Source organism: Hyaena hyaena, unplaced genomic scaffold, assembly GCF_003009895.1.
Source record: "Hyaena hyaena isolate Hyena2069 unplaced genomic scaffold, ASM300989v1 scaffold_932, whole genome shotgun sequence".
Classification (NCBI taxonomy): domain Eukaryota; kingdom Metazoa; phylum Chordata; class Mammalia; order Carnivora; family Hyaenidae; genus Hyaena; species Hyaena hyaena.
Window position 1 is genome coordinate 141788 of NW_024081563.1, and position 23947 is coordinate 165734.

A 23947-nucleotide genomic window follows, 5' to 3' on the forward strand; every position below is an offset into this window, starting at 1 on the left:
TCATGCTCTGTCTCTGTCTCAAAAATAAATAAAACATTAAAAAAAAAAAACACGACTACTGTGAGGTCATGACTGGAGCTGAAGTTGCACCCTTAACCAACTGAGCCGCCCAGGCACCCCTGAATACAATATTTTAAACAACAGAGTGCATTACACACAGTAAATACTGTTTTGTGAAACAGTGGTTTCAGATGTGTGTGTGTGTGTGTGTGACTGGAGCTGAAGTTGCACCCTTAACCAACTGAGCCGCCCAGGCACCCCTGAATACAATATTTTAAACAACAGAGTGCATTACACACAGTAAATACTGTTTTGTGAAACAGTGGTTTCAGATGTGTGTGTGTGTGTGTGTGTGTGTGTGTGCATGCATGTACTGAATTATGATGTCACATATGTTTCTTATTCTGTAAATTGAGCACAAAGAAGTTTGAAAGCCTCTGTCACAGGCTATGGAGTCAGTCCCTGAAGTCAGCTGACTGGATGTGCCTCATTTGGCATGTCTAGTGGAGCTTTTTGCTCTTTTGTTTTTGTTGTTGTGAGCAAGAATGGCAGATGTAGGCCAATTATAACCTTCTACGGAGCACTCTCTGGTATCAGAAAAAATACAGGTTATGTTGGGCCAGCTGGGAAACAGGTTTTGAGGTGTGTCTTCTCAGGAGAAGCGCAACTCCACTCGACTGCTTGAGACTCTACCCACTGGGAGTGGTAGCACTGCAGGTGAGTGTGCAGGTGAAGCCAAAAGGAGAGCCTGCTCCACAGTAGTGCAACCAAATTATGTTTTTGTCTGGAATTTTCCAGGTTTTTTTCCTCAAGTTTTCATTTAAATTCCAGTTAGTTAATATATAGTGTAATATGAGTTTCAGGTATAGAATCTAGTGATTGAACACTTCCATACAACACCCGGTGCTCATTACAACAAGTCCCCTTCTTAATGCCCATCACCTATTTCACCCATCCCCCCACCCACTTCCCCTCTGGTAACCATCAGTTTGTTCTCTATAGTTGAGAGTCTATTTCTTGGTTTTCCTCTCTTCCCCTACCACCATGTTCATATGTATTGTTTCTTAAATTCCACATATGAGTGAAACCATATGATATTTGTCTTTGACTGACTTTCACGTAGCATAATACTCTCTAGCTTCACCCCATGTCACTGCAAATGGCAGGATTTCATTCTTTTTTATGGGTGAGTTATATTCCATTGTGTGTGTGTGTGTGTGTGTGTGTGTGTGTGTGTGTATGTATGTATGCATACCACATGTTTTTTATCCATTCATCAAAGGGTATTTGGGTTCTTTCCATAATTTGGCTACTATACATGATGCTATAAACATCAGGGTGCATGTATCCCTTCGAATTAGTATTTTTGTGGTTTTTGGGTAACTACCTAGCAGTGCAATTGCTGGATCATAGGGTAGTTCTATTGTTAACTTTTTGAGGAATCTCTATACTGTTTCCAGAGTAGCTGGAACCAGTTTGCATTCCCCCTAACAGTGTAAAAGTGTTCCCCTTTCTCCATATCCTCGTCAACACCTGTTGTTTCCGATGTTAATTTTAGCCATTCTGACTGGTGTGAGGTAATATTTCATTGTAGTTTTCATTTGTATTACCTTGATGATGAGTGATGTTGAGCATCTTTTCATGTGTCTGTTAGTCATCTGTATGCCTTCTTTGGAAAAATGTCTATTCATGTCTTCTGCCCATTTCTTCAATGGATTGTTTTTTGGGTGTTGAGTTGTATAGGTCCTTTATATATTTTGTATGCTAACCCTTTATCAGATATGTAAATATTTTCTCCCATTTGCAAATATTTTCTCCCACTTTCTGAGTTGCCTTTTAGTTTTATTGTTTCCTTTGCTGTGCAGAAGATTTTTATTTTGATGAAGTCCCAATGATTTATTTTTGCTTTTGTTTCCCTTGCCTCCAGAGACATATCTAGTAGGAGTTACTACAACTGAGGTCAAAGAGGTTGCTACCTATATTCTCTTCTAGAATTCTCATGGTTTCCAATTTCGTATTTAGGATTTTCATCCATTTTGAATTTATTTTTCTGCATGGTGTAAGAAAGTGGTCCAGTTTCATTCTTTTGCATATTGCTGTCTAGTTTTCCCAACACCATTTGTTGAAGAGACTTTTTCCCAATGCATGTTCTTTTCTACTTCGTTGAAGATTAATTGATTATATAGTTGTGGGTTCATTTCTGGGTTTTTTATTCTGTTCTATTGACCTATATGTCTGTTTTTGTGCTAGTACCATATAGCCTCGATCACTACAACTTTGTAATATACTTGAAGTCAGAAATCGTGATGTTTCCAGCTTTGTTTTTCTTTTTCAAGATTGCTTTGGCTGTTCAGTGTCTTTTGTGATTCCATACAAATGTTAGGTTTGTTTGTTTTAGCTCTGTGAAAAATGCTGGTGATTAATAGGGATTACATTAAATGTGTAGATTGTTTTGGGTAATATAGTCATTTTGACAATATTCTTTCAAGCCATAAGCATGGAATGTCTTTCCATTTCTTTTCGACATCTTCAATTTCTTTCATCAGTGCTTTATAGGTTTCAGACTACAGATCTTTCACTTCTTTGTTTAGGTTTATTGCCAGGTATGTTATGGTTTTTAGTGCAGTTGTAAGTGGGACTGATTCCTTAATTTCTCTTTCTGCTAGTTCATTATTGGTGTATAGAAATGCAACAGATTTTTGTACCTTGGTTTTGTATCTTGCAACTTTACTGAATTCATGTATCAGTTTTAGCAATTTTTTGGTGGAGTCTTTTGGGTTTTCTATATAGAGTATCATGTAGTCTGTAAGTAGTGAAAGTTTGACTTCTTCCATCCGATTTGGAGGACTTCATTTCTTTGTGTTGTCTTATTGCTGTGTCTAGGACTTCCAGCACTATGTTAAATAACAAGGGGGACAGTGGACACCCTGTCTTGTTCCTAACTTCAGAGGAAAAGCTCTGTTTTTTCCCCCACTGAGGATGATATTAGCTGTGTGTTTTTCATATATGGCCTTTATTATGTCGGGGTATATTCCCTCTATTGCTACTTTGTTGAGGGTTTTTATCATGAATGGATGTTGTACTTTTCAAATGCTTTTTCTGCATCTATTGAGAGAATCATATGGTTCTTATCCTTTCTTTTATTAATGTAGTGTATCACATTGACTGATTTGTGAATATTGAACCACCCCTGCAGCCCAGGAACAAATACCACTTGATCATGGTGAATGATTCTTTTAATGTACTGTTGGATTTGATTTGCTAGTATTTTGTTGAGAATTTTTGCATCTATGTTCTTTAGAGAGATTGGCCTGTAGTTCTCATTTTTAGTGGATCCTTGTCTGGTTTTGGAATCAGGGTAATACTGGCCTCATAGAATGAGTTTGGAATTTTTCCTTCCTTGTCCATTTTTTGCAATAGGTTGAAAGGATAGGTATTAATTCTTCTTTAAATGTTTCGTAGAATTTCCCTGTGAAGACATCTGGCCTTGGACTTTTGTTTGTTAGGAGATTTTTGATTACTAATTTTTGATTACCAATTTTTGATTTTTGATTACCAGTTTCTTTACTGGTTATCAGTCTGTTCAAGTTTTCTATTTCTTCCTGTTTCAGTTTTGATAGTTTGTATGTGTCTAGGAATTTGTCCATTTCTCACAGGACATATATGATTTGTTGGCATATAGATTTTTCATAATATTATAATTGTTCATATTTCTGTGGTGTTGGTTCTTATTTCTCCTCTCTCATTTGTGACTTTATTTATTTGGGACCTTTCTCTTTTGTTTTTGATAAGTCTGACTAGGGGTTTATCAGTTTTATTAATTTTTTCAATGAACCAGCTCCTGGTTCCATTGATCTGCTCTACTTTTTTTGTTTGTTTTAGTTTCTATATCATTTATTTCTGCTCTAATCTTTTTTATTTCCTTCTTCTGCTGGCTTTAGGCTTCATTTGTTGTTCTATTTCTAGCTCCTTTAGATGTAAGGTTAGATTATTTATTTGAGATTGTTCTTGCTTCTTGAGGTAGGCCTGTATGGCAATATACTATGGAATTTTCCAGGGTTTTTAGGAGTGACACCATTCGCATCATCAGTTTTTCATGTCCTACATTGTTGGTACCCTACCCAAGGGCCATCCAGTTTCTCCCTCCCTGATACATCCCCATTTCTGTTGATATTTAGGGCAACCCTAGACTTCACAGGAGCTGGGATCTCAAAAGAAGACCTACAAAATGTCAGCCCCCAATTTTTATTACATTCGAAAGACATCACAATTACTCAGTCAACTTGTTATAAAACTTTATACATGTGTAATCTCAATTGCTGCACTTAGTTTGTCTTTGACTTGTAACCAACAGTTTGTAGACTAGCACCAGCCCAGGGACCAGTCTATGAGTGGCATTGGTATGATCTAACTAATTATGGTTATTATAGTTCCCTTGCCAAATGATTGGTTTGGACATGGACAAGAAACATGGACAAGAGGGTATGTTTACTGGGGATGCCTGGGAAAAGTTTCTCTTGGTCTTAATAAGGGACACATGACTTTTATAATCTTTCTTCCAGACTGTTGATGTTAGTGTATGACCATGTGATGCCTGAGTAGCTGCAGCCATTCTGGGGTCATAAGGTGAAGCACCAACAGGCTGAGGACAGTGGAACAGGATGGCAAGGATAAAAATGGTTGAACAAAGCTGCAATTATGTACTGATCCATCAGATATACCAGGTGTCATTCTAAATCTAGCTTCATTTTTCTGTATTTTAATTTATTTTTTTTTCAAACTTTCATTCACTTTATTTATCTTGTACAAAACTGTGTGGTGGCCCCAGCTGGAGCCTGGTTCCCCTGCACGAAGACTCTGTTGTGGGTCTTTACAAGATGGTCAGTGAATTCCTGATAGGGAGACTTGGTGAACACAGTCTCTTTCCAAAGGTCAGAACTGAGATAGCTGTAGGTCTTGGAAATAGTGTCAAAAGTGGCCTTGGCAAAATTGCTCACGGTGGCAGTGCAGCCCCTGGCTGAGGCATAGCAGTCATCAATACCAGCTGTCAGCAGCAGCTTTTTGGGCACAGGGGCTGAGACAATGCCAGTCCCTCTGTGGGCAGGGATGAGGTGCACTAGCACAGAGCCATGGTGGCCTGTCACCTTGCATGGGGCACTGTGGGGCCTGTAGATCTCGTTCCCCCAGTAGCCTCGCTGCACGGGGATGATGGAAAGCTTGGGCAGGATGATGGCCCCACGGATGGCAGTGGCTACCTCCTTGGAGCACTTAACACCCAGACCGACGTGTCCATTGTAATCTCCGATGGCAGAAAATGCCTTGAACCTGGTCCGCTGGCCAGCACAAGTCTGCTTTCACAAAGGTATAATCTTTGAAACGTCCTTGAAGGATGCCCCCAGGAAAAAGTCAATGATCTCAGATTCCTTGATGGGCACGGAGAACAGATCTCCAGAGACTTGATCTTCATGTCCTTCACCAGGTGGCCCAGCTTGGTGACGGGGATCCACTCCTCCTCCTCGGTCTTTCTTCGTGACCTCTGTGGTCCCGGCCCTACCCTCCTGCAGGACCAGCGTCATCCACCAATTGGTGTTTTCCCAGAGAAGAAGCTGTATTTTAATTTTAAATTAATATACAGTAAATTTGATTTTTGTGTGTATAGGTCCATGAATTTTAACACATGCAGAGACTCATATAACCACCAACATAATCAGGATACAGAGTAGTTCCATCATCCCATAAGACTCAATCATGCTATTGCTTTGAAGTCACACCCTCTCCCCACTCCAAACCACTGATCTCTTCTCCATCACTATATTTTTGTCCTTTCAAAAATATCATATAAATGGAAGGAAACAGTACATAACATTTTGAAGTCATCTTCTTTCACTAAGTGCAATGCTTCTGAGATTCATCCAAGTTCTTGCATATTCATTCCTTTTTATTGATGAGTAGTATTCCATTGGATGGACGTATCAGTTTATCCATTCATCCCTTAAAGTGTATTTGGGTTGTTTCCACGTTTTGGTGATTATGAATAGAACACTTTTAAAGATTTTATGTACAGGTTTTGTGTGAACACAGGTTTTTATTTCTCTAGGGAAAATACCTAGGCTTGGCATTGCTGGGTCATATGGTAAGTATATATTTAACTTTATAAGTTGCCTGTTTTCCAGGGTGTCTATAGCATTTTCCATCCTCACCAGCAATATTAGAAAGTTCCAGATGTATCCCTATATTTTCCTTAAAAAATCTTATAATTTTATGATTTACATTCAGATATGTGATCCATGTTGAGTTAATTTTTGTATTAAGCGTGAGGTTTTAGTCAAAGTTCATTTCTTACATATGGATCTCCAATTGTTCTGATATCATTTGTTGATATTTGTTCTGATATCATTTCCCCCATCGACTCTTTGTACCTTCGTCACAAATCAATTGACCATATTTGGGTGGGTCTATTTCTGAATTCTCTATTATGTTGCATTGGTCTATATGTCTGTCCCTTCACCAACACCACACTGTCTTGATTACTGTTGCTATATAGTAAGCCTTAAAATCAGGTGGTGTGACTCCTCCACGTTTATTAATCTTTTCAAAATTATTTTGGTTACTTTACTTCTTTTACCTTTCTATATGAATTTTAGACTCAATACAAGACTCTATTTACAAAAAATCTTGAGATTTTGACAGGAACTGCAGTAAATCTATAGGCCAACTTAGGGAGAACTGACATCTTTAATATTTTGTCGGTTCCAGTCCATAAACATGGCATGTTTCTCCAGTTATTTAGGTCTTTGGAAATTTCTTTTGTCAGAATTTTATAGGTTTAAGCATATAGATCCTATACATTTTTTTTAAAAATTAAAAAAAATTTAACATTTATTTATTTTTGAGAGACAAACAGAGACAGAGTATGAACAGTGGAGCGGCAGAGAGAGAGACACACAGAATCCCAAGCAGGCTCCAGGCTCTAAGCCATCAGCACAGAGCCCAAAGCAGCACTCAAACCCACAAACCGTGAGTCCATGACCTGAGGCGAAGTCAGCCACTTAACTGACTGAGTCACCCAGGCATCCCTTTAATTTTTTTTAATGTTATTTATTTTTTGAGAGAGAGACAGAGCATGAGCATGGGAGGGGCAGAGAGAGAGGGAGACATGGAATCTGAAGCAGCCTCCAGGCTCTGAGCTGTCAGCACAGAGCCCAATGTGGGGCTCGAACTCATGAGCCATGAGATCATGACCATGAGATCATCTCTTAAGTCGGACACTTAACCAATTGAGCCACCCAGGTGCCCCATGATTCTATACATGTTTTGTTAGATTTTTCCATAAGTATTTCATTTTCTAGAGCTATTATAAATAGTACTGTTTATTGCTAATATACAGAAATGTGATCCATGTCTGTGTGTTCATCTTGTATTCTGCAACCTTGCTAAATTCACTTATTAGTTCTAGGTGTGTGTGCATGTGTGTGTGTTTGTGTCTGGGTGTGTGCTATTTTGGGGTTGTCATCTGTGAATAAGGATGGTTTTATTCAACCCCTCTCTTTTCTTCTCCTCTCCATCCCTAACTGCCTAGAGTTGAGCTGCCTAATTCATATGGAATATAAGAGTGGAGGATAAATAGAGTTGTTATAGGTCATCTGCAAATTATTAAAATTGCTTTGAAGTCATTCTACAGCAAGGTGACAAAAATATTATATGCAAATGATGTGATCATATACTATGAAAAATGGTAAAGCAATAATAAAAAATTTACAATAATAAATATTACAAAAATACTAGTATTTCTTATGTGCCAGGGACTGTTCCAATTATTGTACATAAACAAACTTTTATAATCACAACCCTATGATGTGGGTACTATTATCCCCATTTTACAGATGTGTAAACTATAAATGGCAGAGCTGGGCACAAGCCCAGGTAGTCTGGCTCCATTGCTTGCACCCTTAATCATTATCCATTGGAAAAGAAGATTCTAGAAACGGACTCCAAAATATCTGAGAGATTAGTATGATTTCAAATAAATGTGTAAAACATTGACTATTCAACAATTATATAGAAATAATTGAATAGCTATTGGGAAAAATTAAAGTTGGAAACTTAAATTTATACTGTACATCAAAATAAAACCCATATGGGACATGCATTTAAAGGTGAAAATTAAAAGCATAAAGGTGTTAGAAGAAAACATAGAGAAAGAATTCTATAATCTTAAGGTGGGGAAAGGTTTTTAAAGTACAGCACATAAGCCAGCTATGATAAATGAAATAACCAGGGGTGCCTGGGTGGCTCCGTCGGTTAAGCGTCTGACTTCAGCTTAGCTCATGATCTCATGGCTCGTGAGTTGAAGTCCAGTGTTGGGCTCTGTGCTGACAGCTCAGAGCCTGGAGCCTGCTTCAGATTTTGTGTCTCCCTCTCTCTCTACCCCTTGCCCACTTGCTCTCTCTCTCTCTCTCTCAATCAAAAAGAAATAAACATTTAAAAAAGAGAAATAATCAGTAATTTGATTATATAAAATATTTTAAATTCGTATATTCTAAGAAATTTACAAGGTTAAAAGGCAAATAACAGGGGCGCCTGGGTGGCTCAGTTGGCTAAGCATCCAACTTCGGCTCAGGTCATGATCTCACAGTTCATGGGTTTGAGCCCCGCATCAGGCTCTGCTGACAGCTCAGAGACTGGAGCCTGCTTCAATTCTGTCTCCCTCTCTCTCTGCCCCTCCCCTGCTCATGTTCTGTCTCTCTCTGTATGCTCTGTCTCTCTCTGTTTCTCAATAACAAATACATGTTAAAAAAAATTTTTTTAAAGACAAATAACAAACTGAGGGAAGTATCTGTGACAGGAACCCAAAGTGTTATTAACCACAATATAAATACAACTATTCCAAATCAATAAGAAAATACTAAATTCAATAAAAACCTGGGCAAGCAACACAAACAGGCTACATATTTGAAAAAAGAAGAACACAAATGGCTAAGAAACAAATTAAAAGGTGTTCAATTTCACCAAAACATCAAAAACATGAAAATGAAAGTCATGACATATCATTTTGTATCAGATTAGCAATGATAAAATGAGGGAAAATACAAAGCTTTGGCAAGGGCATGGGGAAAAAACATTCTCATACTTTGGTACTAGGAATACAGATGTGTATAATCTCTTTTAGAGGGATAACTGGCAATATCTATCCAATTGTAAAATGTGCATACCCATTGCAGCAATTTCATTTGCAGGCATTCGTCTTACAGAAGTACATACATGTGCAAAGCAGTTTACAAGGATGTTTATTTTAGTACTCTATAATGATGAAAACTCAGTAACAATCCAAAGAAGCATCTACCCTATGCAAATAATTAAAAAACAATGTACACCTTTAAATATTGACCTACTAAGAAACTCATAATTGAGTGTTATCTCATCTACTTATTTCTGAGGATTCTCAAGGGATTTCATACAGGTTGACTAAAATGGGTATAATCATGCTTGCCTTACAGGGATTTTTATTCATTCAGTCTTTCAAAAAATATTTATTGAAAAGATACAATTGCCAGGCACTATGTTAGGTGCTGGGTACAAATATAAACACAAAAGACATGGGCGCTGCTCTGAAGAAGATCACTGTTTAGTGTAGGGTATATGTGGGGGTGTGTGTATGCAGAGAAGGAATAGAGATTAATCACACAATTGTACTGTTGTCCTGGGTGCCAATGAAGGAAAATAGAAGAATATTATGCAAGTATTACAGGGTGTCCTGATCCAGTTTGGAGGGTCAGGGAAGGCTTCTCTGAAGTGATATTTGAATTAAAAAGAAATATAGTGATAGGCCAGGTACTTGTACAAATGCCAGTTCCAGAGATTAGTTTAAAATAATAAGGTATATATATGCACACACTGACATAGAAAGAATGTCAAGAATACACTCAGTCATTCATCAGTCAATGGACATTTGGGATCCTTCCATAATTTGGCTATTGCTAATAATGCTGCTACAAACATTGGGGTGCATGTGTTCCTTCGAGTTAGTATTTTTGTGTTCTTTGGGTGACTACCTTGTAGTGTAATTGCGGGATCATAGGGTAATTCTATTTTCATCTTTCTGAGGAACTTCCATACTGTTTTCTAGATTGACTGCACCAGTTTTCATTCCCACCAACAATGTAACAGAAGGGAGGTGGGTGGAAGGATGGGTTAAATAGATGATGGGGATTAAGGAGTGCACTTGTTGTGGTGAGCACTGGGTATTGTATGTTAAGTGTTGAATCTCTAAATGTACACCTGAAACTAATATTACACTATAATGTTAACTAGCTTTAGTTAACTTAAATAAAAACTTCAAAAATATATTAAGTCAATAAAGCAGGTTGTAAAGCATATATAGCATGATTCTCTCCCTTTTTATGATTTAAAAAGTCCTATATTATAACACACATATGTATCAATATATAGAGAGAAAACAATCTGGAAGTATATAAATTATACTAACAGTTGTTAACTCTGTTTGAATAATTTATGAGTTTGCCTGACATTCTGTAATCAGAAAAAACCAATAAAGATATATATGAGAAGTGACAGCATTAACATTAAAAATATTAGTATTCAAGGCAAAAAGTTTTAAAAAGCATAAAGAAAGATACTGATAAAGAAACTATCTACCAAGAATATTTTTTATCATAAATATCCGTACCAAACAATATTACATAAAAATATATGAAAATAGAAAATCAGATAAGTTATATCTTATAATGTGTATTTTTTAAAACAGTGTCTATGGAACACTTGCAAAAATTGATGATATACTGAGTCACAAAAGAAAGCACAATATATTTCCAATAGTAGAAACCATAAAAGTCACATTATTGGACCACAGTGCAATACAACTAACTTCTAACCACAAAATCAGAAAAAAAAGTTGAGTCACTTCAAGTATCAAATAACACTTCTAAATAACTTGTGGTCAAAGAATAAATCAAAACCAAAATTATAGACTAGAAATTAATGAGAATGAAGGCACTACATATTAAGGTCAAACACAGAAAAAAAGTTCTAACTTTAGATGCTTTTAGAAATAAATAAGACTGAAAATGAATAAACCACACATTTCATGTAAGCCATTACAAAGAAAGCAGCAAGATACACTTGAGAGAATTAGAGGAATATATTAATAAGGATACAAGCTGAAAATAATTATTTCTCGAGTAGAGAGTGGGGAAAAATGGTAGAATAGGAAAATAAACCAAGAAATGGTCCTTTGAAAATATCAACAAAACTGAAAAAACCTCTATAGTCTCGTTAAAGAGAAAGAAATAAATGCATCAAAAAATAAGACTGATTTATGGATAGATCAACAATAGCTATGTGATAAAGTAAGTGTATTAAAACATTACTGGTAAAATCTATGTTGTGGGTATGCAGGTTTTACTATAAGATTCTTTCAATTTGTCTGTATTTTGAAAAGGTTCATAATGAAATAGATGAAAATCTATTATCATCCAGAACATAAATTTTGGGAACACTACATTAGAAGTTTCATTAAAACTAGGAAAAAAGACAAAAATGCCCACTGTTACCTCTATATTTAACGTTTTTCTAGAAATTCAGTAAAATGTAATATGTCAAGTCAATGGACATAGGAATTATAAATATGATACAGAGGGGAAATTATTGTTTGCAGATGATATCATGACCTACCTCTAAAACCAAAGAGGGTGAATATAAAAACCATTAGAACTGATAAAGAAGGTAGATAGGGTGACCAGTTACAAGAAGATGTCCCATTATGCACAAAATATATAAAGGTCTACTTCCAAATAGAGGTGGTAGTGAGAAGAGATATGTGAAAGGTATCTTCCATGTTTTGCTCCATGTTCAGTACTCCTGATAGTTAAATCTTTTATGACCAAAATGATTCACGTAGTTGTTTGAAAAAGGGAAAATAAACCTATGGTAGGCAGAATCCTAAAATGCTCCCTTCCCCAGATTTCCCATCCTAATTTCCAGACTGTGAATATGATCATACCTGTGACCATATATTACCTGCCAAAAGGTATTTTGCAGATGTAATTAAAGTTCCCCTTAAAATGGGGAAATTATTCTGGCTTATCCCAATGGCTTTAATCTGATTGCATAATAAGCTTTTTAAAAGCAGAGAGTTTTCTCAGGTTCATGGCAGAAGAGAAAGGCAGAGAGAGTCTAAGCAAAAGAAGGACTCAGCATGCTACTGCTGGCTTAAAGATAGAGACAAGTAAGGAGAAGAAAGTGTGGGTGACCTCTAGAAGCTGGGAGCATGGTGATCTCAGTCCTACTAAATATTGACAACAGCTTGAATGAGCTTGGAAATGGATTCTTCCCCAGAGCCTCCAGATAAAAGCCAAGTCTAGGGACACCTTGATTTTGGCATTGTTTGACCCAAAGCAAAGAACTCAGCCAAGCTCACCAAGACTTCTCACACACAGAACTGTGAGACAATAAGCTACTATTTTAAACTGCTAAATACTTAGTGATTTGTTATGTAAAAGTAGAAAACAAATACAAATACTTTACACGTGCAAAACAATGAGATATGTAGCCTATCAAATTTTCAAAGGTTTAAAACCCTTTAATGACCCAGTCATGAAAGCAGGATAGGGAAATGACTCACCTATATGCTCCAAGGGAATGTAAATTGGTAAAATCTTTCCCAAAGGACACTGGGCCCCTAAAATGTGGATATGCTTTGCCTTGTTGAAATTTAGTGTAGTTGAATAATCATAGCGGTGAGCAAAGATTTTTCTGAATATCCTTTACAGAACTACTTATAACAGTGGACAATTAGGAACAACATGAGTGGGACACCTGGGTGGCTTAGTCAGTTGAGCGTCTGATTCTTCGTTTCGGCTCAGGTTATGATCTCATGGTTTGTGGGTTCGAGCCCCATGTCAGGCTCTGCACTTGTCGTGTGGAGCCTGCTTGAGATTCCCTGTTCTACCTCTCTCTCTGCCCCTCCCCTGCTCTCTCTCAAAATAAATAAACATTAAAAAAAGAAACAACATGCTTATACAGCAATAGCAGACTGGTTTGTCAAATCTAATATCCTACAACCATTTGATGAAATAAACTTATGCAAACAGAAGCCAGATAGGAATTCTTATAGAACTTTACAAGCTAATTTTAAAATTCATCTGGGAAAGAAAATGCACAAGAAAAGTCAAGAAATTTGTGGGGAAGAAAAGAGAGGGGGTCTTGGCCTAGCAGATATGAAATAATAATTTAAAGGTCAAGTGCTTAAAAATGTGTGGTATTGATCCTTGTCTGGATTTTAGGACTATTGAACTAATTATTTACATTAAAACCTATGTCTATGCTTAGGAATTTGGTTTTTGATAAAGGGAAAAGAATGATCTGTTCAATAAATGTTTAGGGCCTAATAAAAAATACTAATAAGTACTTAGTATTACAAGGGAATAATAGTCATGTATTAAGCATAATATTGTTAGTTTGTTTAATGACTTAGAAAAATGTTTACCAGAAAAATTCCAGATAATTAAAGAGCTAAAATAAAAAAAAATATTACAAGGAAATACAGAATAATGTTTCTAATCTTGGAGTAGAAAAGCCTTCTCATGCAAGATTCAAAATTCAAAAGCCATAAAAGAAATGACTGATAAATCTGAATACACCAATCCTTTAAAACATTTTATACCCAAAAAGACCCCACGAGTGAGTAAAGTTTAAAAATAAGCAGAGGTCTGTGAAACATTTCCCACAAATGTAACAAAGATTTAGTATATGTGCTGCCAAGCGAGCACACGTAACAGAGATTTATATCCAGACTACATAATTCAATAACAAGAAGCCAAATAATCCAACTGGAAAACAGATAAAGGATATAAACAGGCAAGTCATGAAACAACACAAGCAAGTAGCCAACCAACATATGAAACTGTCCCTTAACCTCACTGACAATCAGGGAAACACAAATAATAAGACATTTTTCACCCATTGTATCGGGAAAATATTCAAACAATTGGTTAATATTGAGTGTGGATAAAAATTAAGGGGAATGGTTATTATTATTCACTGCTGGTGGAGGTGTACTGAGTCATTCTACATGGCAATTTGGCATTAAATATTAAATATTAAAATTTCAAAATGTGCTGTCTTTGAGATACTTATTTTGCTTTTCCATATTTGTCTTACAGAAATATTTTAGCATATGCACAAAAAATGTACAAGGATTTTCACTGCAGCACTGCAATAGTAAGAAAAACAGCACTCTAATAGTAAAAAATTGAAAACAATATATATTTATCAATAGGCAACTATATCAGATGACTGTAGTACGCTCATTCAATGGAATACTATGCAGTACATAAAATAATTGAGGTAGGTTTATATACACTGACATGGAAAGATCTTCAAGCCACAGAAAGTGAACAAAGCAATGAATAGAACAATACATAAAATAGGATGTCATTTATATCATTTGAATCTAAGAGGAACTTTAAACTTATCTGTGTTAAATGTTTTGCAATAATGTATTCAATCATGTGTAGTTAGGAAAACCTTTGTAAAATGAAAAAAGAACCAAAACAAAGCTAAAGAAAGGAATGTTTCATCTTGCCATTAAAATGATGTTATCAAATAAAATAAAATGTTATAGACAATATTTCATTACATGGAAAATATTTACTAGGTTATTAAATAATAGCCTGCTATATTTTGTTTAAAACTATAAATACATACATAATTCATAGTAAAAGGCAAGGAGGACAAAACTAAAGCATTAATAGCGGTCCTCTCTAAGTGGTGGGATTACAAGTTTTTTATCTTTTGGTATTTTCTTTATGCTTTCATATATTTTCTAAATATTCTACAATAAGAAAAATAGAAGTGTGTGTGTGTGTGTGTGTGTGTGTGTGTAAGGGGATGCTCGTTGGAATTAAGACTATAAAAGGATTGGAACTGGTAAGAGAACTAAAGGATGCTGCAGATTGAAATTATAACAAGGATTGTGGGGTAAGTGGGATTTTAGAATTAGGAGTTGGAAAACTAGACTTTATGGGGCCTCGGAATTAACAATAGAAATGTAGGGGTTAGAATTGGGCATAGAGCCCATGGATTATTAGAATTAATGCAGATGCTGTAGGAGATTGGAATTAGAGTCAAAGGCCTTACTAAATTAAAAGGTTTTTTGAAGACTATAAGCAGTATTGATGAGGATATTGGAATATCCAAATAAATTGGAATTCTCATATATTCCTGGCGGGACTGTATATTGTTAAAATTGTTTTGAAAAGCCTGTCATGTGTTTTTGGGAGAAGTGACCTTTTGACCCTATCGATTCCACTTTTACAAATTTCTCCTTGAGAAAAATCTTAGAAATATGCACATATTTAGTTACTTCAAAGTTCATGTCTGTATTTTTTTAAATTAAAAAACCTAAACATGGAGTCCTGGTTAAATAATTAATATTACAATGGAGTAACATTCACCCATTAAATATTTAATGGATCAACCTCTCTCAAAAGGGGCCTCCATAAAGCAGAGCTCATACACAAAATTTTATGTATAAATATTTATTTGGCGGGCAGAGGATCCATTCATCAGACTCTCAATTCGAGGCATGAACCACTGTTCTGGAGGGTTAGAATTAGAACCGGAAGGTATAATTATAGTTTTTATTTCCTCTATGTCTCAAAATTACCTTGGATGGAGCCTTTTGTCTTTATACTTTAAAATACTAAGTTAATACATGCTTTAAAAAAATTCAAACCTTACCGAAGTACCTAAAGTTCCGATTCAAAGCTCCCCTCTCTTCTCACCTTCTAATCTCATTCTGCAACCCAGATGAAGCGCGGTTAATAGAGGTATCTCCTACCAGGTCCTTTTTAATTCCTATTCATTCACAGGTGCAGATCCTCTATAAACTCTTTGCCAGTCGCACAACCACCCCACATAATACCAAGGAGAACAATAAAGGGGATATTTATTTGGAGCTTACTATGTGCCTACAGTACGTGTTCTAAGGGTTTGCCTGGCGGGGGGCGGAGGGGGGCGTAATTCACTGTGGTCGGCGTCCCCCTGGTCTCCAGCCCTCCACACCGTGTCCCTGCTTGCCTTCTTGCCCCCCATTCTTCACAAGGCGGCTGGAGAGATTGTTAATTTTTAAACGTAAATCAAATCAAATCAAATCACGTCACCCTTTAGCGGCTCCCATCGTGCCTCGAATCAGATCCCAATTCCTTAGCGACTCTACTATCCTCTACCATTGGATATGTTGGACCGGGAACAGCTCAGGCGCAGTCCCCTGTAGGGGACTCTGCTCCACCGCGGAAGGAGTGCCCTCCCGAGGGGCAGGGGCGGGGCTTCTCAAGCGGGGGGTGGAGCCTCAGATCGGGTGTGAGGAGAGCCGGAGGGGTAGGTTTTGCGCGGAGGGCGAGCGAGGGGAGCAGGGCTGAAGCAGGGCCGCGGACTGGGCACGCTCTCGCGGGCTCCGCGGAGCTACTGCCACCGAGGTAAGCGTCTTTCCTCCGGGTTGGGGGGCGGGCTCTGCTCGCGAGGCCGTCCTCGGCTCCTCGCGGAGTGTTGTTCCCACGGGACCCTGCGAGGAGTCGCGGAGGTGGCGGCCTTGGGGAGCCAGCCAGGGAGGCTGGTGAGGGGCCCGGCGGCCTGCCCAGCCCTCCCTCAACCCCGCCTTCTCTCCCCTCCCCCAGGCCTCAGCCGGCGCCAGCCAAAAGCTAGCCGCATCTTCAGGGGCAGCCGGGCAGCGGCAGGCAGCGCGGCGGGAGAGCGGCTGACAGTGCTGACAGTGGGGATGCGAGGTACCGGCATTAGCCTTGGCCAAGTGGCTCTAGAGAGGGAGTAGAGGCCGGGCCTTCAGCGTTTCTCTCACGGGTTCTCGGAAGGCGGCCTCAGAGGAGGGGGAAGGTGAGGGGTAGGCAGGCTTCGCGGCTACTAGGCGTTGTATGTATGTTTTGATATCTAAATGGTACTACACACACACACACACACACACACACAAGCGCGCGCGCACATTCATTTCGGTTAATTGCTTTTTAAAAACTTAATGTGTCTTGTAGCTTCATATATCAGACACTCTAAATTTATCTCATTTATAAACAGCTGCATTGTATGATTGTACTACAGTTTATTTAACCATTTTCCGATTGGTGTACATTAGCTGGTGTTCCTTTGGAGGGGGAAGGGGACTATTACAAGCAACGCTATAATGAATGGGTTTGTATATATACATTTCGTGCACATGTATGAGTATTTCCGTAGGAGAAATTCTTAGAAGAGTAATTGCTGCTCAAAGTGTATATGCATTTTGAATTCTGATAGATTTGTCCAAAATGCCTTACCAAAAGGCTATAGTGATTTACACTCTCCAATGTTGTGCAATATTGCCCATTTCCCACAGTTGTGCCAACATGAATTATTATCAATCTTTGTAATTTGGGCCCATTTGAAGCGCAAAAAATGGTATGTCATTGTTTTTATTTGCATCTCCCTGATTACCAGTGAAATTGAACCTATTTTTTATTTTCCCTATTACAAAAGTAGGCAACTATAAAATATCTATAAGCAGTAAGCATTGTGGAAATTTAATATTAAAAACCCCATTCGCAGTAGCAAGAAAAACGGAAAAAAAAACCCTAGAAGTAAACTACAAAACTTTATTGAGGTATGTAATAAAAGAATGTTTGCATACATGGAGAAGGGATACCGTGCTTCTCAGTAAGAAGGCTCAGTTTTGTAGTGATGCCCATTTTTCCTATGTTGAGTTATACAATTGGTGGAATTTCAATAAATATGCCAAGTTTTTGGAACTTAATATGATTCTAAAGTTCATCCAGAAAAAAAGATGGCTAAGAATAACCGAGAAGATATTTTAAAAGATAAGTAAAGATGGGGGTATTTGTACTACCAGCTATTAAAATGTTCTGTAAAGGAACAGTATTTAAATTAGAATGGACAGAACAATGCATTAGAATAGGAAAAGCCCACAAATCGAGCCAGATTAGATCCAAGATTTATTGGAGAAACATTGTTGGCTAGACGTGGAAAAACTGCCATATTAAAAACTGCAAGAACTCACCCCCCCCCCTCCGCCCCAGCTTGAATTTTCCTTTGAGGGCAGACTCCTTTGTTTGGAGAAAACCACTTTATTGGATCTTTTGGTTATGCCAAGGTAAAGCGTCAGGAGTTAAAAATTAAGTGGCTTTAGAGCTAGAACTAACGATATGAGCCTTTCGTTATATTAAGATGGATTCAGGTTAGCCTGCAGTGCGGCGATGGAAGGAGTGTGGTTATTAGGTCTTGAAAATTTTTTCCCCGATCTAATGGGCAAAAAATGTTATGTCATTGTTTTCATTTGCATTTGCGAGCTTATTGTGAGACTGAACGTCTTTCATGTGTTAGTCCAGGATAATATGTGATTACTGGAGGCAGGTAACAATGGGGGGACCCATTGCTCCTCTTCCAGAATGCAGTTTGGCTAATTGGCACAGCTCTGCCCGGGAGCATGAGAATAAACAGGTTGACTTTTTAAATTTTCCTCAAGCACCAGGCTCTAGACACCTTAGATCGGGGGCGGAGGCAGTTTTCAGGACATGGCCGAGATTTGGCGCTGAGCTGTGTCATCGCGAGGTTTGGCAGCCAGCTCCGCAGTGGGTCGGAAACCTCGTGGTAGGCGAGATCCCTGCAGGACGGGAGGTTCCTCCCTTCCCCCCGAAAAACTCCCAGTCATTTTCATGAAGCCCCGCCTCTCTCCTTTTTAGGAGCGTGCAATAGGTCTCGCGAGATCTCGTGTTTCCTAAAGGCGAGGCGCGGGCGGCATCCTGCGGTGAATTCGAAGGTCTCGCAGAGACGAAAACGTAATATCGCGATAGTTCTCTTGGCGCATGCGGGAGCCGGCGGCGGCGGCAAATTGGCTCCGCCCCTCGGTGCTTCGTGAGGTTGTGCGTCATTTTCTTTTCGCTTCGCGTAGGATGAGAGAGGAGCAGTAACGACTTCGGCTTTGGTGGGAGGAGGGGTCTGGGAAGGGCTGGGCTCCGGCTTTTCCCGTCCGGTAAGAGGTTCTCGCGGGATCGCGCGGAGGCGGCCGCGGGTAGTCTGCGGACTGCAGTAGCCGCGGAGGCGGCGGTAGCGTCTTCTGCTTGTGCTGTTCTTACCCGGTGAGTTCTCGCGCGAGCGGGTTTACGTCCTCGTGGGATCTGTTGGCGGTGGCGGAGGTAGCTTGGGGTGGGGGTGGGGGGGCAGTGACTAGGGTCGGTCTGCCTGCTGTTAAGATGGCGGCGGAAGATGATGTCTGTCCGGCCAGGACCCGAGACTGAAGTGTTGGCTGTCCGCGTTTGTGACGCTTCTCAGGCACCCGACGTTAAGGAGGTGAAGGTTGGGGAAACACCGAGGTGCCGGTAAGCCAAACTTGAGGCGAAAGCTACGCCGTCTCAGTTCGGTTGAGGCGACACCATTTCCCGGGCCTCAGTCGCGTGTGGGCCCGCCTTTGCCCCACCAATCGGTTAACGCCTCCGTTGTCACCACTGCAGTGGGCGGGTTGGGAAGGGTGGGGGGGCGGGAGTCCTGGAGTTAGTTAGGGACTGGGATTGGGGGTTAGATTGGGTGGTGGGGGAAAGGGGACCAACCTACGACGACTGGTTTTCTTTCCACTACCTTTTTTCGGGCCTGCCTCTGTTCTCCGCCCCTTCAGCGGCCCAAATGAATCCCCTGGTTTTTCTTGAGTTGAGGTGGGTTCTACTTACCCAACTGCCTTGGTTTGAACTAAGATTTAGGGGTCTAGCATTGGTGTCTCTGACGTACTCCTTCCCCTTTCCCCTTAATTCTGTCCTCATCCACATGGATATTTGAGGCTTGTATTTAAGAGGGGCAGTCTAGGCTTTTCCTTGTCACCCCTACCCCATCACTGCTAAGGAAAAGCTTAGCCAAGTCCTCTAGCCTGTCTTGTCTTCCATTGGTTCTCTTGACGCAAGCGTTGAGTAGAGCCTTTCCCATTCCTTGCATTTACTCCATCTTTGTAGATGGAACTATACAGTAGCCTTCCGTTTCCCCAGGTCTTCACATGTATATGACCCTGATTCTAGTATAGGACACTGATTTCTGCAACTTTGCAGGCTGCTTGACCACTCTTAACTCTTAGATGGAACAGTGAATGGATTGGTGATTGCAGATCACCTGTCTTGGGGATGTTAGCCTTTCCTTCCCCATAACGCTCCTCGCCGCCGCCCCCAAACCTAAAGGAAAGGCGGTAGAGGATAATCCTCCAATAAACCAACTTTTTGTCCTCTATCCCCTGCAGCCCCTAATTGCAAGCTCAGGAACCGCCCCTTTTCCCTGCCTTGCTCCGAGTTCCTGAGTCCTCTTGATCTGTGGACCTCTGTCTTTGCTGCTGACTACCTCCTAACATGCTTCTCAGTTCTTTTATCCCTCTCCCCTCGCCGCGTTCTTTTTTCAGGACTTAAATCCCTTAGAAGATACCATCCTGTCAGGCTCCACTACATTTCCCCTCCTCCATGTGCTAGAAAATAAAATAGCTTTGATTATCTTCTGACCCTCAATCATTGCCCTGTTGTACATTTTTCTGCCCTTCCCCCATTCCACCATTACTGTAGACAATTTCCTACCATTTGTTTTCTTCATAGATTACATGTTCAGCATTGTTTTCTCTTAGCCTCTTAGGCTCCCTTTGCCTTGCATAGACTGAGGAGACACCAGCATTCTCCAGTCAAGGGAGGCACCCTGGTGTGGTGGAAATAACTGTGCTTTGGGTTCACATCAATCTTTGCGACCTTGGGCAAAAATTACTTTTCAGATTCTCAGTTTTTTCATCTGTGTAATAAGGATAGTAGCGCTTTATAGGTGTTAGAAGTGTCCAGCTTACGGTACACACACAATAAATTGTGGTTTTTCTTGATGTAAGAATAGATTGGAAGAAGGATCTGTATCATATGGCAGGTTTATGACCTGGGACAGAAGAGTATTTTATTCCTCTAACTGTAAGTTTTTGGTATATTTCTAGGCCAGTCCTATCATTTTTGTAGTTTTTTCCTCCTTTTGGATCACACTATTTTATTTCCTTTGGTTCATGATGTTTGACTGGGATTCCCACCTGTGTTAACCTACTGGTCTAGGAATTTTAGTGCAAAATCACTATCTTGAAATGACCACTGGCCATAAGATTCCTATCAAGAACCACATCCAGGTGTTCTGCCTTTTAGAAGGGATGTCTCATCCCTTGCCTACTCCCACTGCTTCAAAGAGAGTCTGTCCTGTTATTCACCCAAAGATAAAATTTGTTGCCGTGCTTTACACAGTAAGCAAGGGAACTTCTGCCAGCTAGTTTTCAAGTGTTCATACTGCTTTTCTCCTATCTCCTTTCTTTGGTTCCTCACATTAGTGTGAGGATCTGCTATTTGGCTTTACCTGCACAGGGTAATTCCTATTTGAGAGAATTTAGGAAAGTTGTTTGGAATACCAAGCTACTTTACCATAGTGAACTACTGCTAGTTTTTAATATACTATCTCTTGTTGTGTTTTGCCATGTTATATTTTCCAAAATTCTTGTTAAATAGAAGAGAGCGTATTCAGTTTGAATGTAGTTTTTCTTACTGTTAATATTTTGATTAGACCAATATTAAGCGTAACATTTTTATGTATTACCTTGGCCAGGTGATGAGATTTGAAATATGAATATATGGTGAAAAATGTAACTAGGATTGAAGATTTACCATAGATAACCATCTGGTAATTAACAAATGGGCACTAGTTTTGAGCTTTTGGGTTTGCTTTGTTAAGTTTAAAGTACTTTGGAGGTAATAGAGTTTTCCCCGTTTTCATTCAAGATCACTTTCTGTTTTGCGATATTGCCTTGATGTTTCTTTACAGTGGGTCAAGCGATGAATCAGAAGTTAACTAAACCTCAGTTTGATTCTTGTTCAGAACTAGAATAAATCTGGGAATGATCATCTAGGTGTGACCTAAAAGGTTTAATTTATTCTAGGTAATCTAGAAGAGAGGAAGGAGTGGCAATACCAGTTAAAAGCTTTGTGCGTGATTCAGTGGCAGAGTTCAACCTGAGTTTCCCAGGTGTTTAACAGTTGTCTCCCAGTATGCCAGAAAAAAAATGTGTGAAGTTGTAAAGTAGTTTTTTATGTGTGCAGTTGTTTTCACAAAAAAATAATAAATTTAATATTGCCTTAGTATCAATTTACAGTGAGGATATAAAATTTTCTGTAAAGTAATTACTGTCCCCTATAATTTCCTTTGGGTTGAGGACTGAGTTGAGTTTTCAGGGGTGTTGTCTAAATGTCAGAATAGAAGAATTGGTTTGGCTGTTGATTTTGAATTCTTGTTACTGCCTAAAGCAGGTACTTAGAAATGCAAATTGATATGTGAGGGCTCTTACTTAGCAAATAATAACTGTATGTTTGAACATTTATATAATGGTTAACTCCCCCACACTCTAATAAATGTGTATCTCTCTCGCCCCACCTTTTTTTTTTTTTTTTTTTTGTAGGTCCTCCAGTAGTCTGATCTGAGTGGGTTAGCACTCCGGAGGAACCAGCAGACCAACTTGGTCAGGAAGGTTCAGGAAGCTGTAGAAGTGTTGGGATTTCCCACCAGGATGAGTATGATTGGCTGTGATTTTAGGTTAGTTTTTGTAGATCTTTGGGTAGTATTTGTATTTTACTTCCTGGAATGGAGGTGGTGGTGGGGTGTATGTATTTCTATTTTGTAATTGAGCTACTTTGGTTTCTTTCATTATTTGAATCTGATGTGGCATTGGTTGCATTTCATGTTGTTATTTAAATGAATTCTGTCTGCACATGATGTTTAAATCACCCTAAGCACCATTCAGAAAATAAAGTTACTAGATATTATGTCTAATCAGTTCTTTTTCAAAGAGTTATGAAGAACATCAAACATACAGAAACTGGATAGTATAGTGATCCCCTTTTGTACCCATAACCATCCATTTTTAGTATTTTTTGTACTACCCCACCCATTTTCCCTTCATCTGTATTTCTACCTACTACCCCACCCATTTTTTTTAAATAAACCCCTGCTGTCATATTTTTATCTGCAAGATATTTGTATCTCTAAAAGAGAAGGGCTCTTTATTTTTTTTTCTTAGTTTATTGTCAAGTTGGTTTACATATAACACCCAGTGCTCATCCCAACAAGTGTCCTCCCCCATGCCCATCACCTCCCTTCCCCTCTCCCCCACTCCCATCAGCCCTCAGTTTGTTCTCAGCATTCAAGAGGACTCTTTAAACATACATAATCTCAAAACCATTATTACAACTCACAACATTAACAGTGGTTTTTGAAGATCTCAAATATGAAGCTAATGTTCAAACTTTAGTTTGTATTAGGGTCCAGAGAAAGTTTGTCACAAAGGTGGATTGATGTTTATTTCTTAATCTATTTTAATCTGCAGGTTCCGTCTCTCTTTTTCTGATTTATGTGTTGAAGAAATTGTTCTGCAGTTTCCCTCACATTTGGTGATTACATCCCAGCAGTGGTATCTAGCTCATTCTTACTAAGTTAAAGACCCTGGAGGGACCCTCATTATAATGGAACAATGGCAGTAATCTCCTGTATCCCAGTTGGAGTTGATACTGCTGGCCTAGGCACTATCCCAAAATAACTAGTCATGGATTCCCTTTTCTGTGGTAGAGTCTGATTTAATTGATACCTGACCTCAGTTCCATGTCTTGGCCCTGCTTACTGCTCCACATGAAAAGTAGGCCTACTTATGGAAGAAGCTAATGTTTCCTAATGTCTCCACAGCTAATGACCTGACTGTGCCTTTGGGATTTTTCATTGTTTCAATTTCCTAGGTGGTTTAGTTATTTTTATACTATCTTAAAATGTTGGTTTTTATTCTTTTGATGTTGCTATCTCAGCTGCTCTGACCCATAACTGCTAAGCTATTAAGACTTAGTGA

At 39.0% G+C, this 23947-nt stretch overlaps 1 protein-coding gene and 1 pseudogene across 6 annotated transcripts in view; one reads left to right on the forward strand and one right to left on the reverse strand.

The window, feature by feature from the left end:
- Window positions 1-4796: 4796 nt before the first annotated feature.
- On the reverse strand, window positions 4797-16113 carry LOC120222960 (annotated as a pseudogene).
- Window positions 16114-18900: 2787 nt separating this feature from the next.
- The window catches only part of HUWE1 (HECT, UBA and WWE domain containing E3 ubiquitin protein ligase 1), a 164995-nt gene continuing 159948 nt past the window's right edge, over window positions 18901-23947 (forward strand). For 5 of the 6 annotated variants that reach the window (XM_039221009.1, XM_039221007.1, XM_039221012.1 and 2 more), the window contains exons 1-2: window positions 19345-19397; window positions 22514-22647. The gene's annotated coding sequence lies outside the window, so the exon portion shown is untranslated. Of the gene's footprint in view, window positions 19158-19344; window positions 19398-22513; window positions 22648-23947 lie in introns of those variants that run through there. The other variant, XM_039221008.1, reaches the window with a different exon arrangement.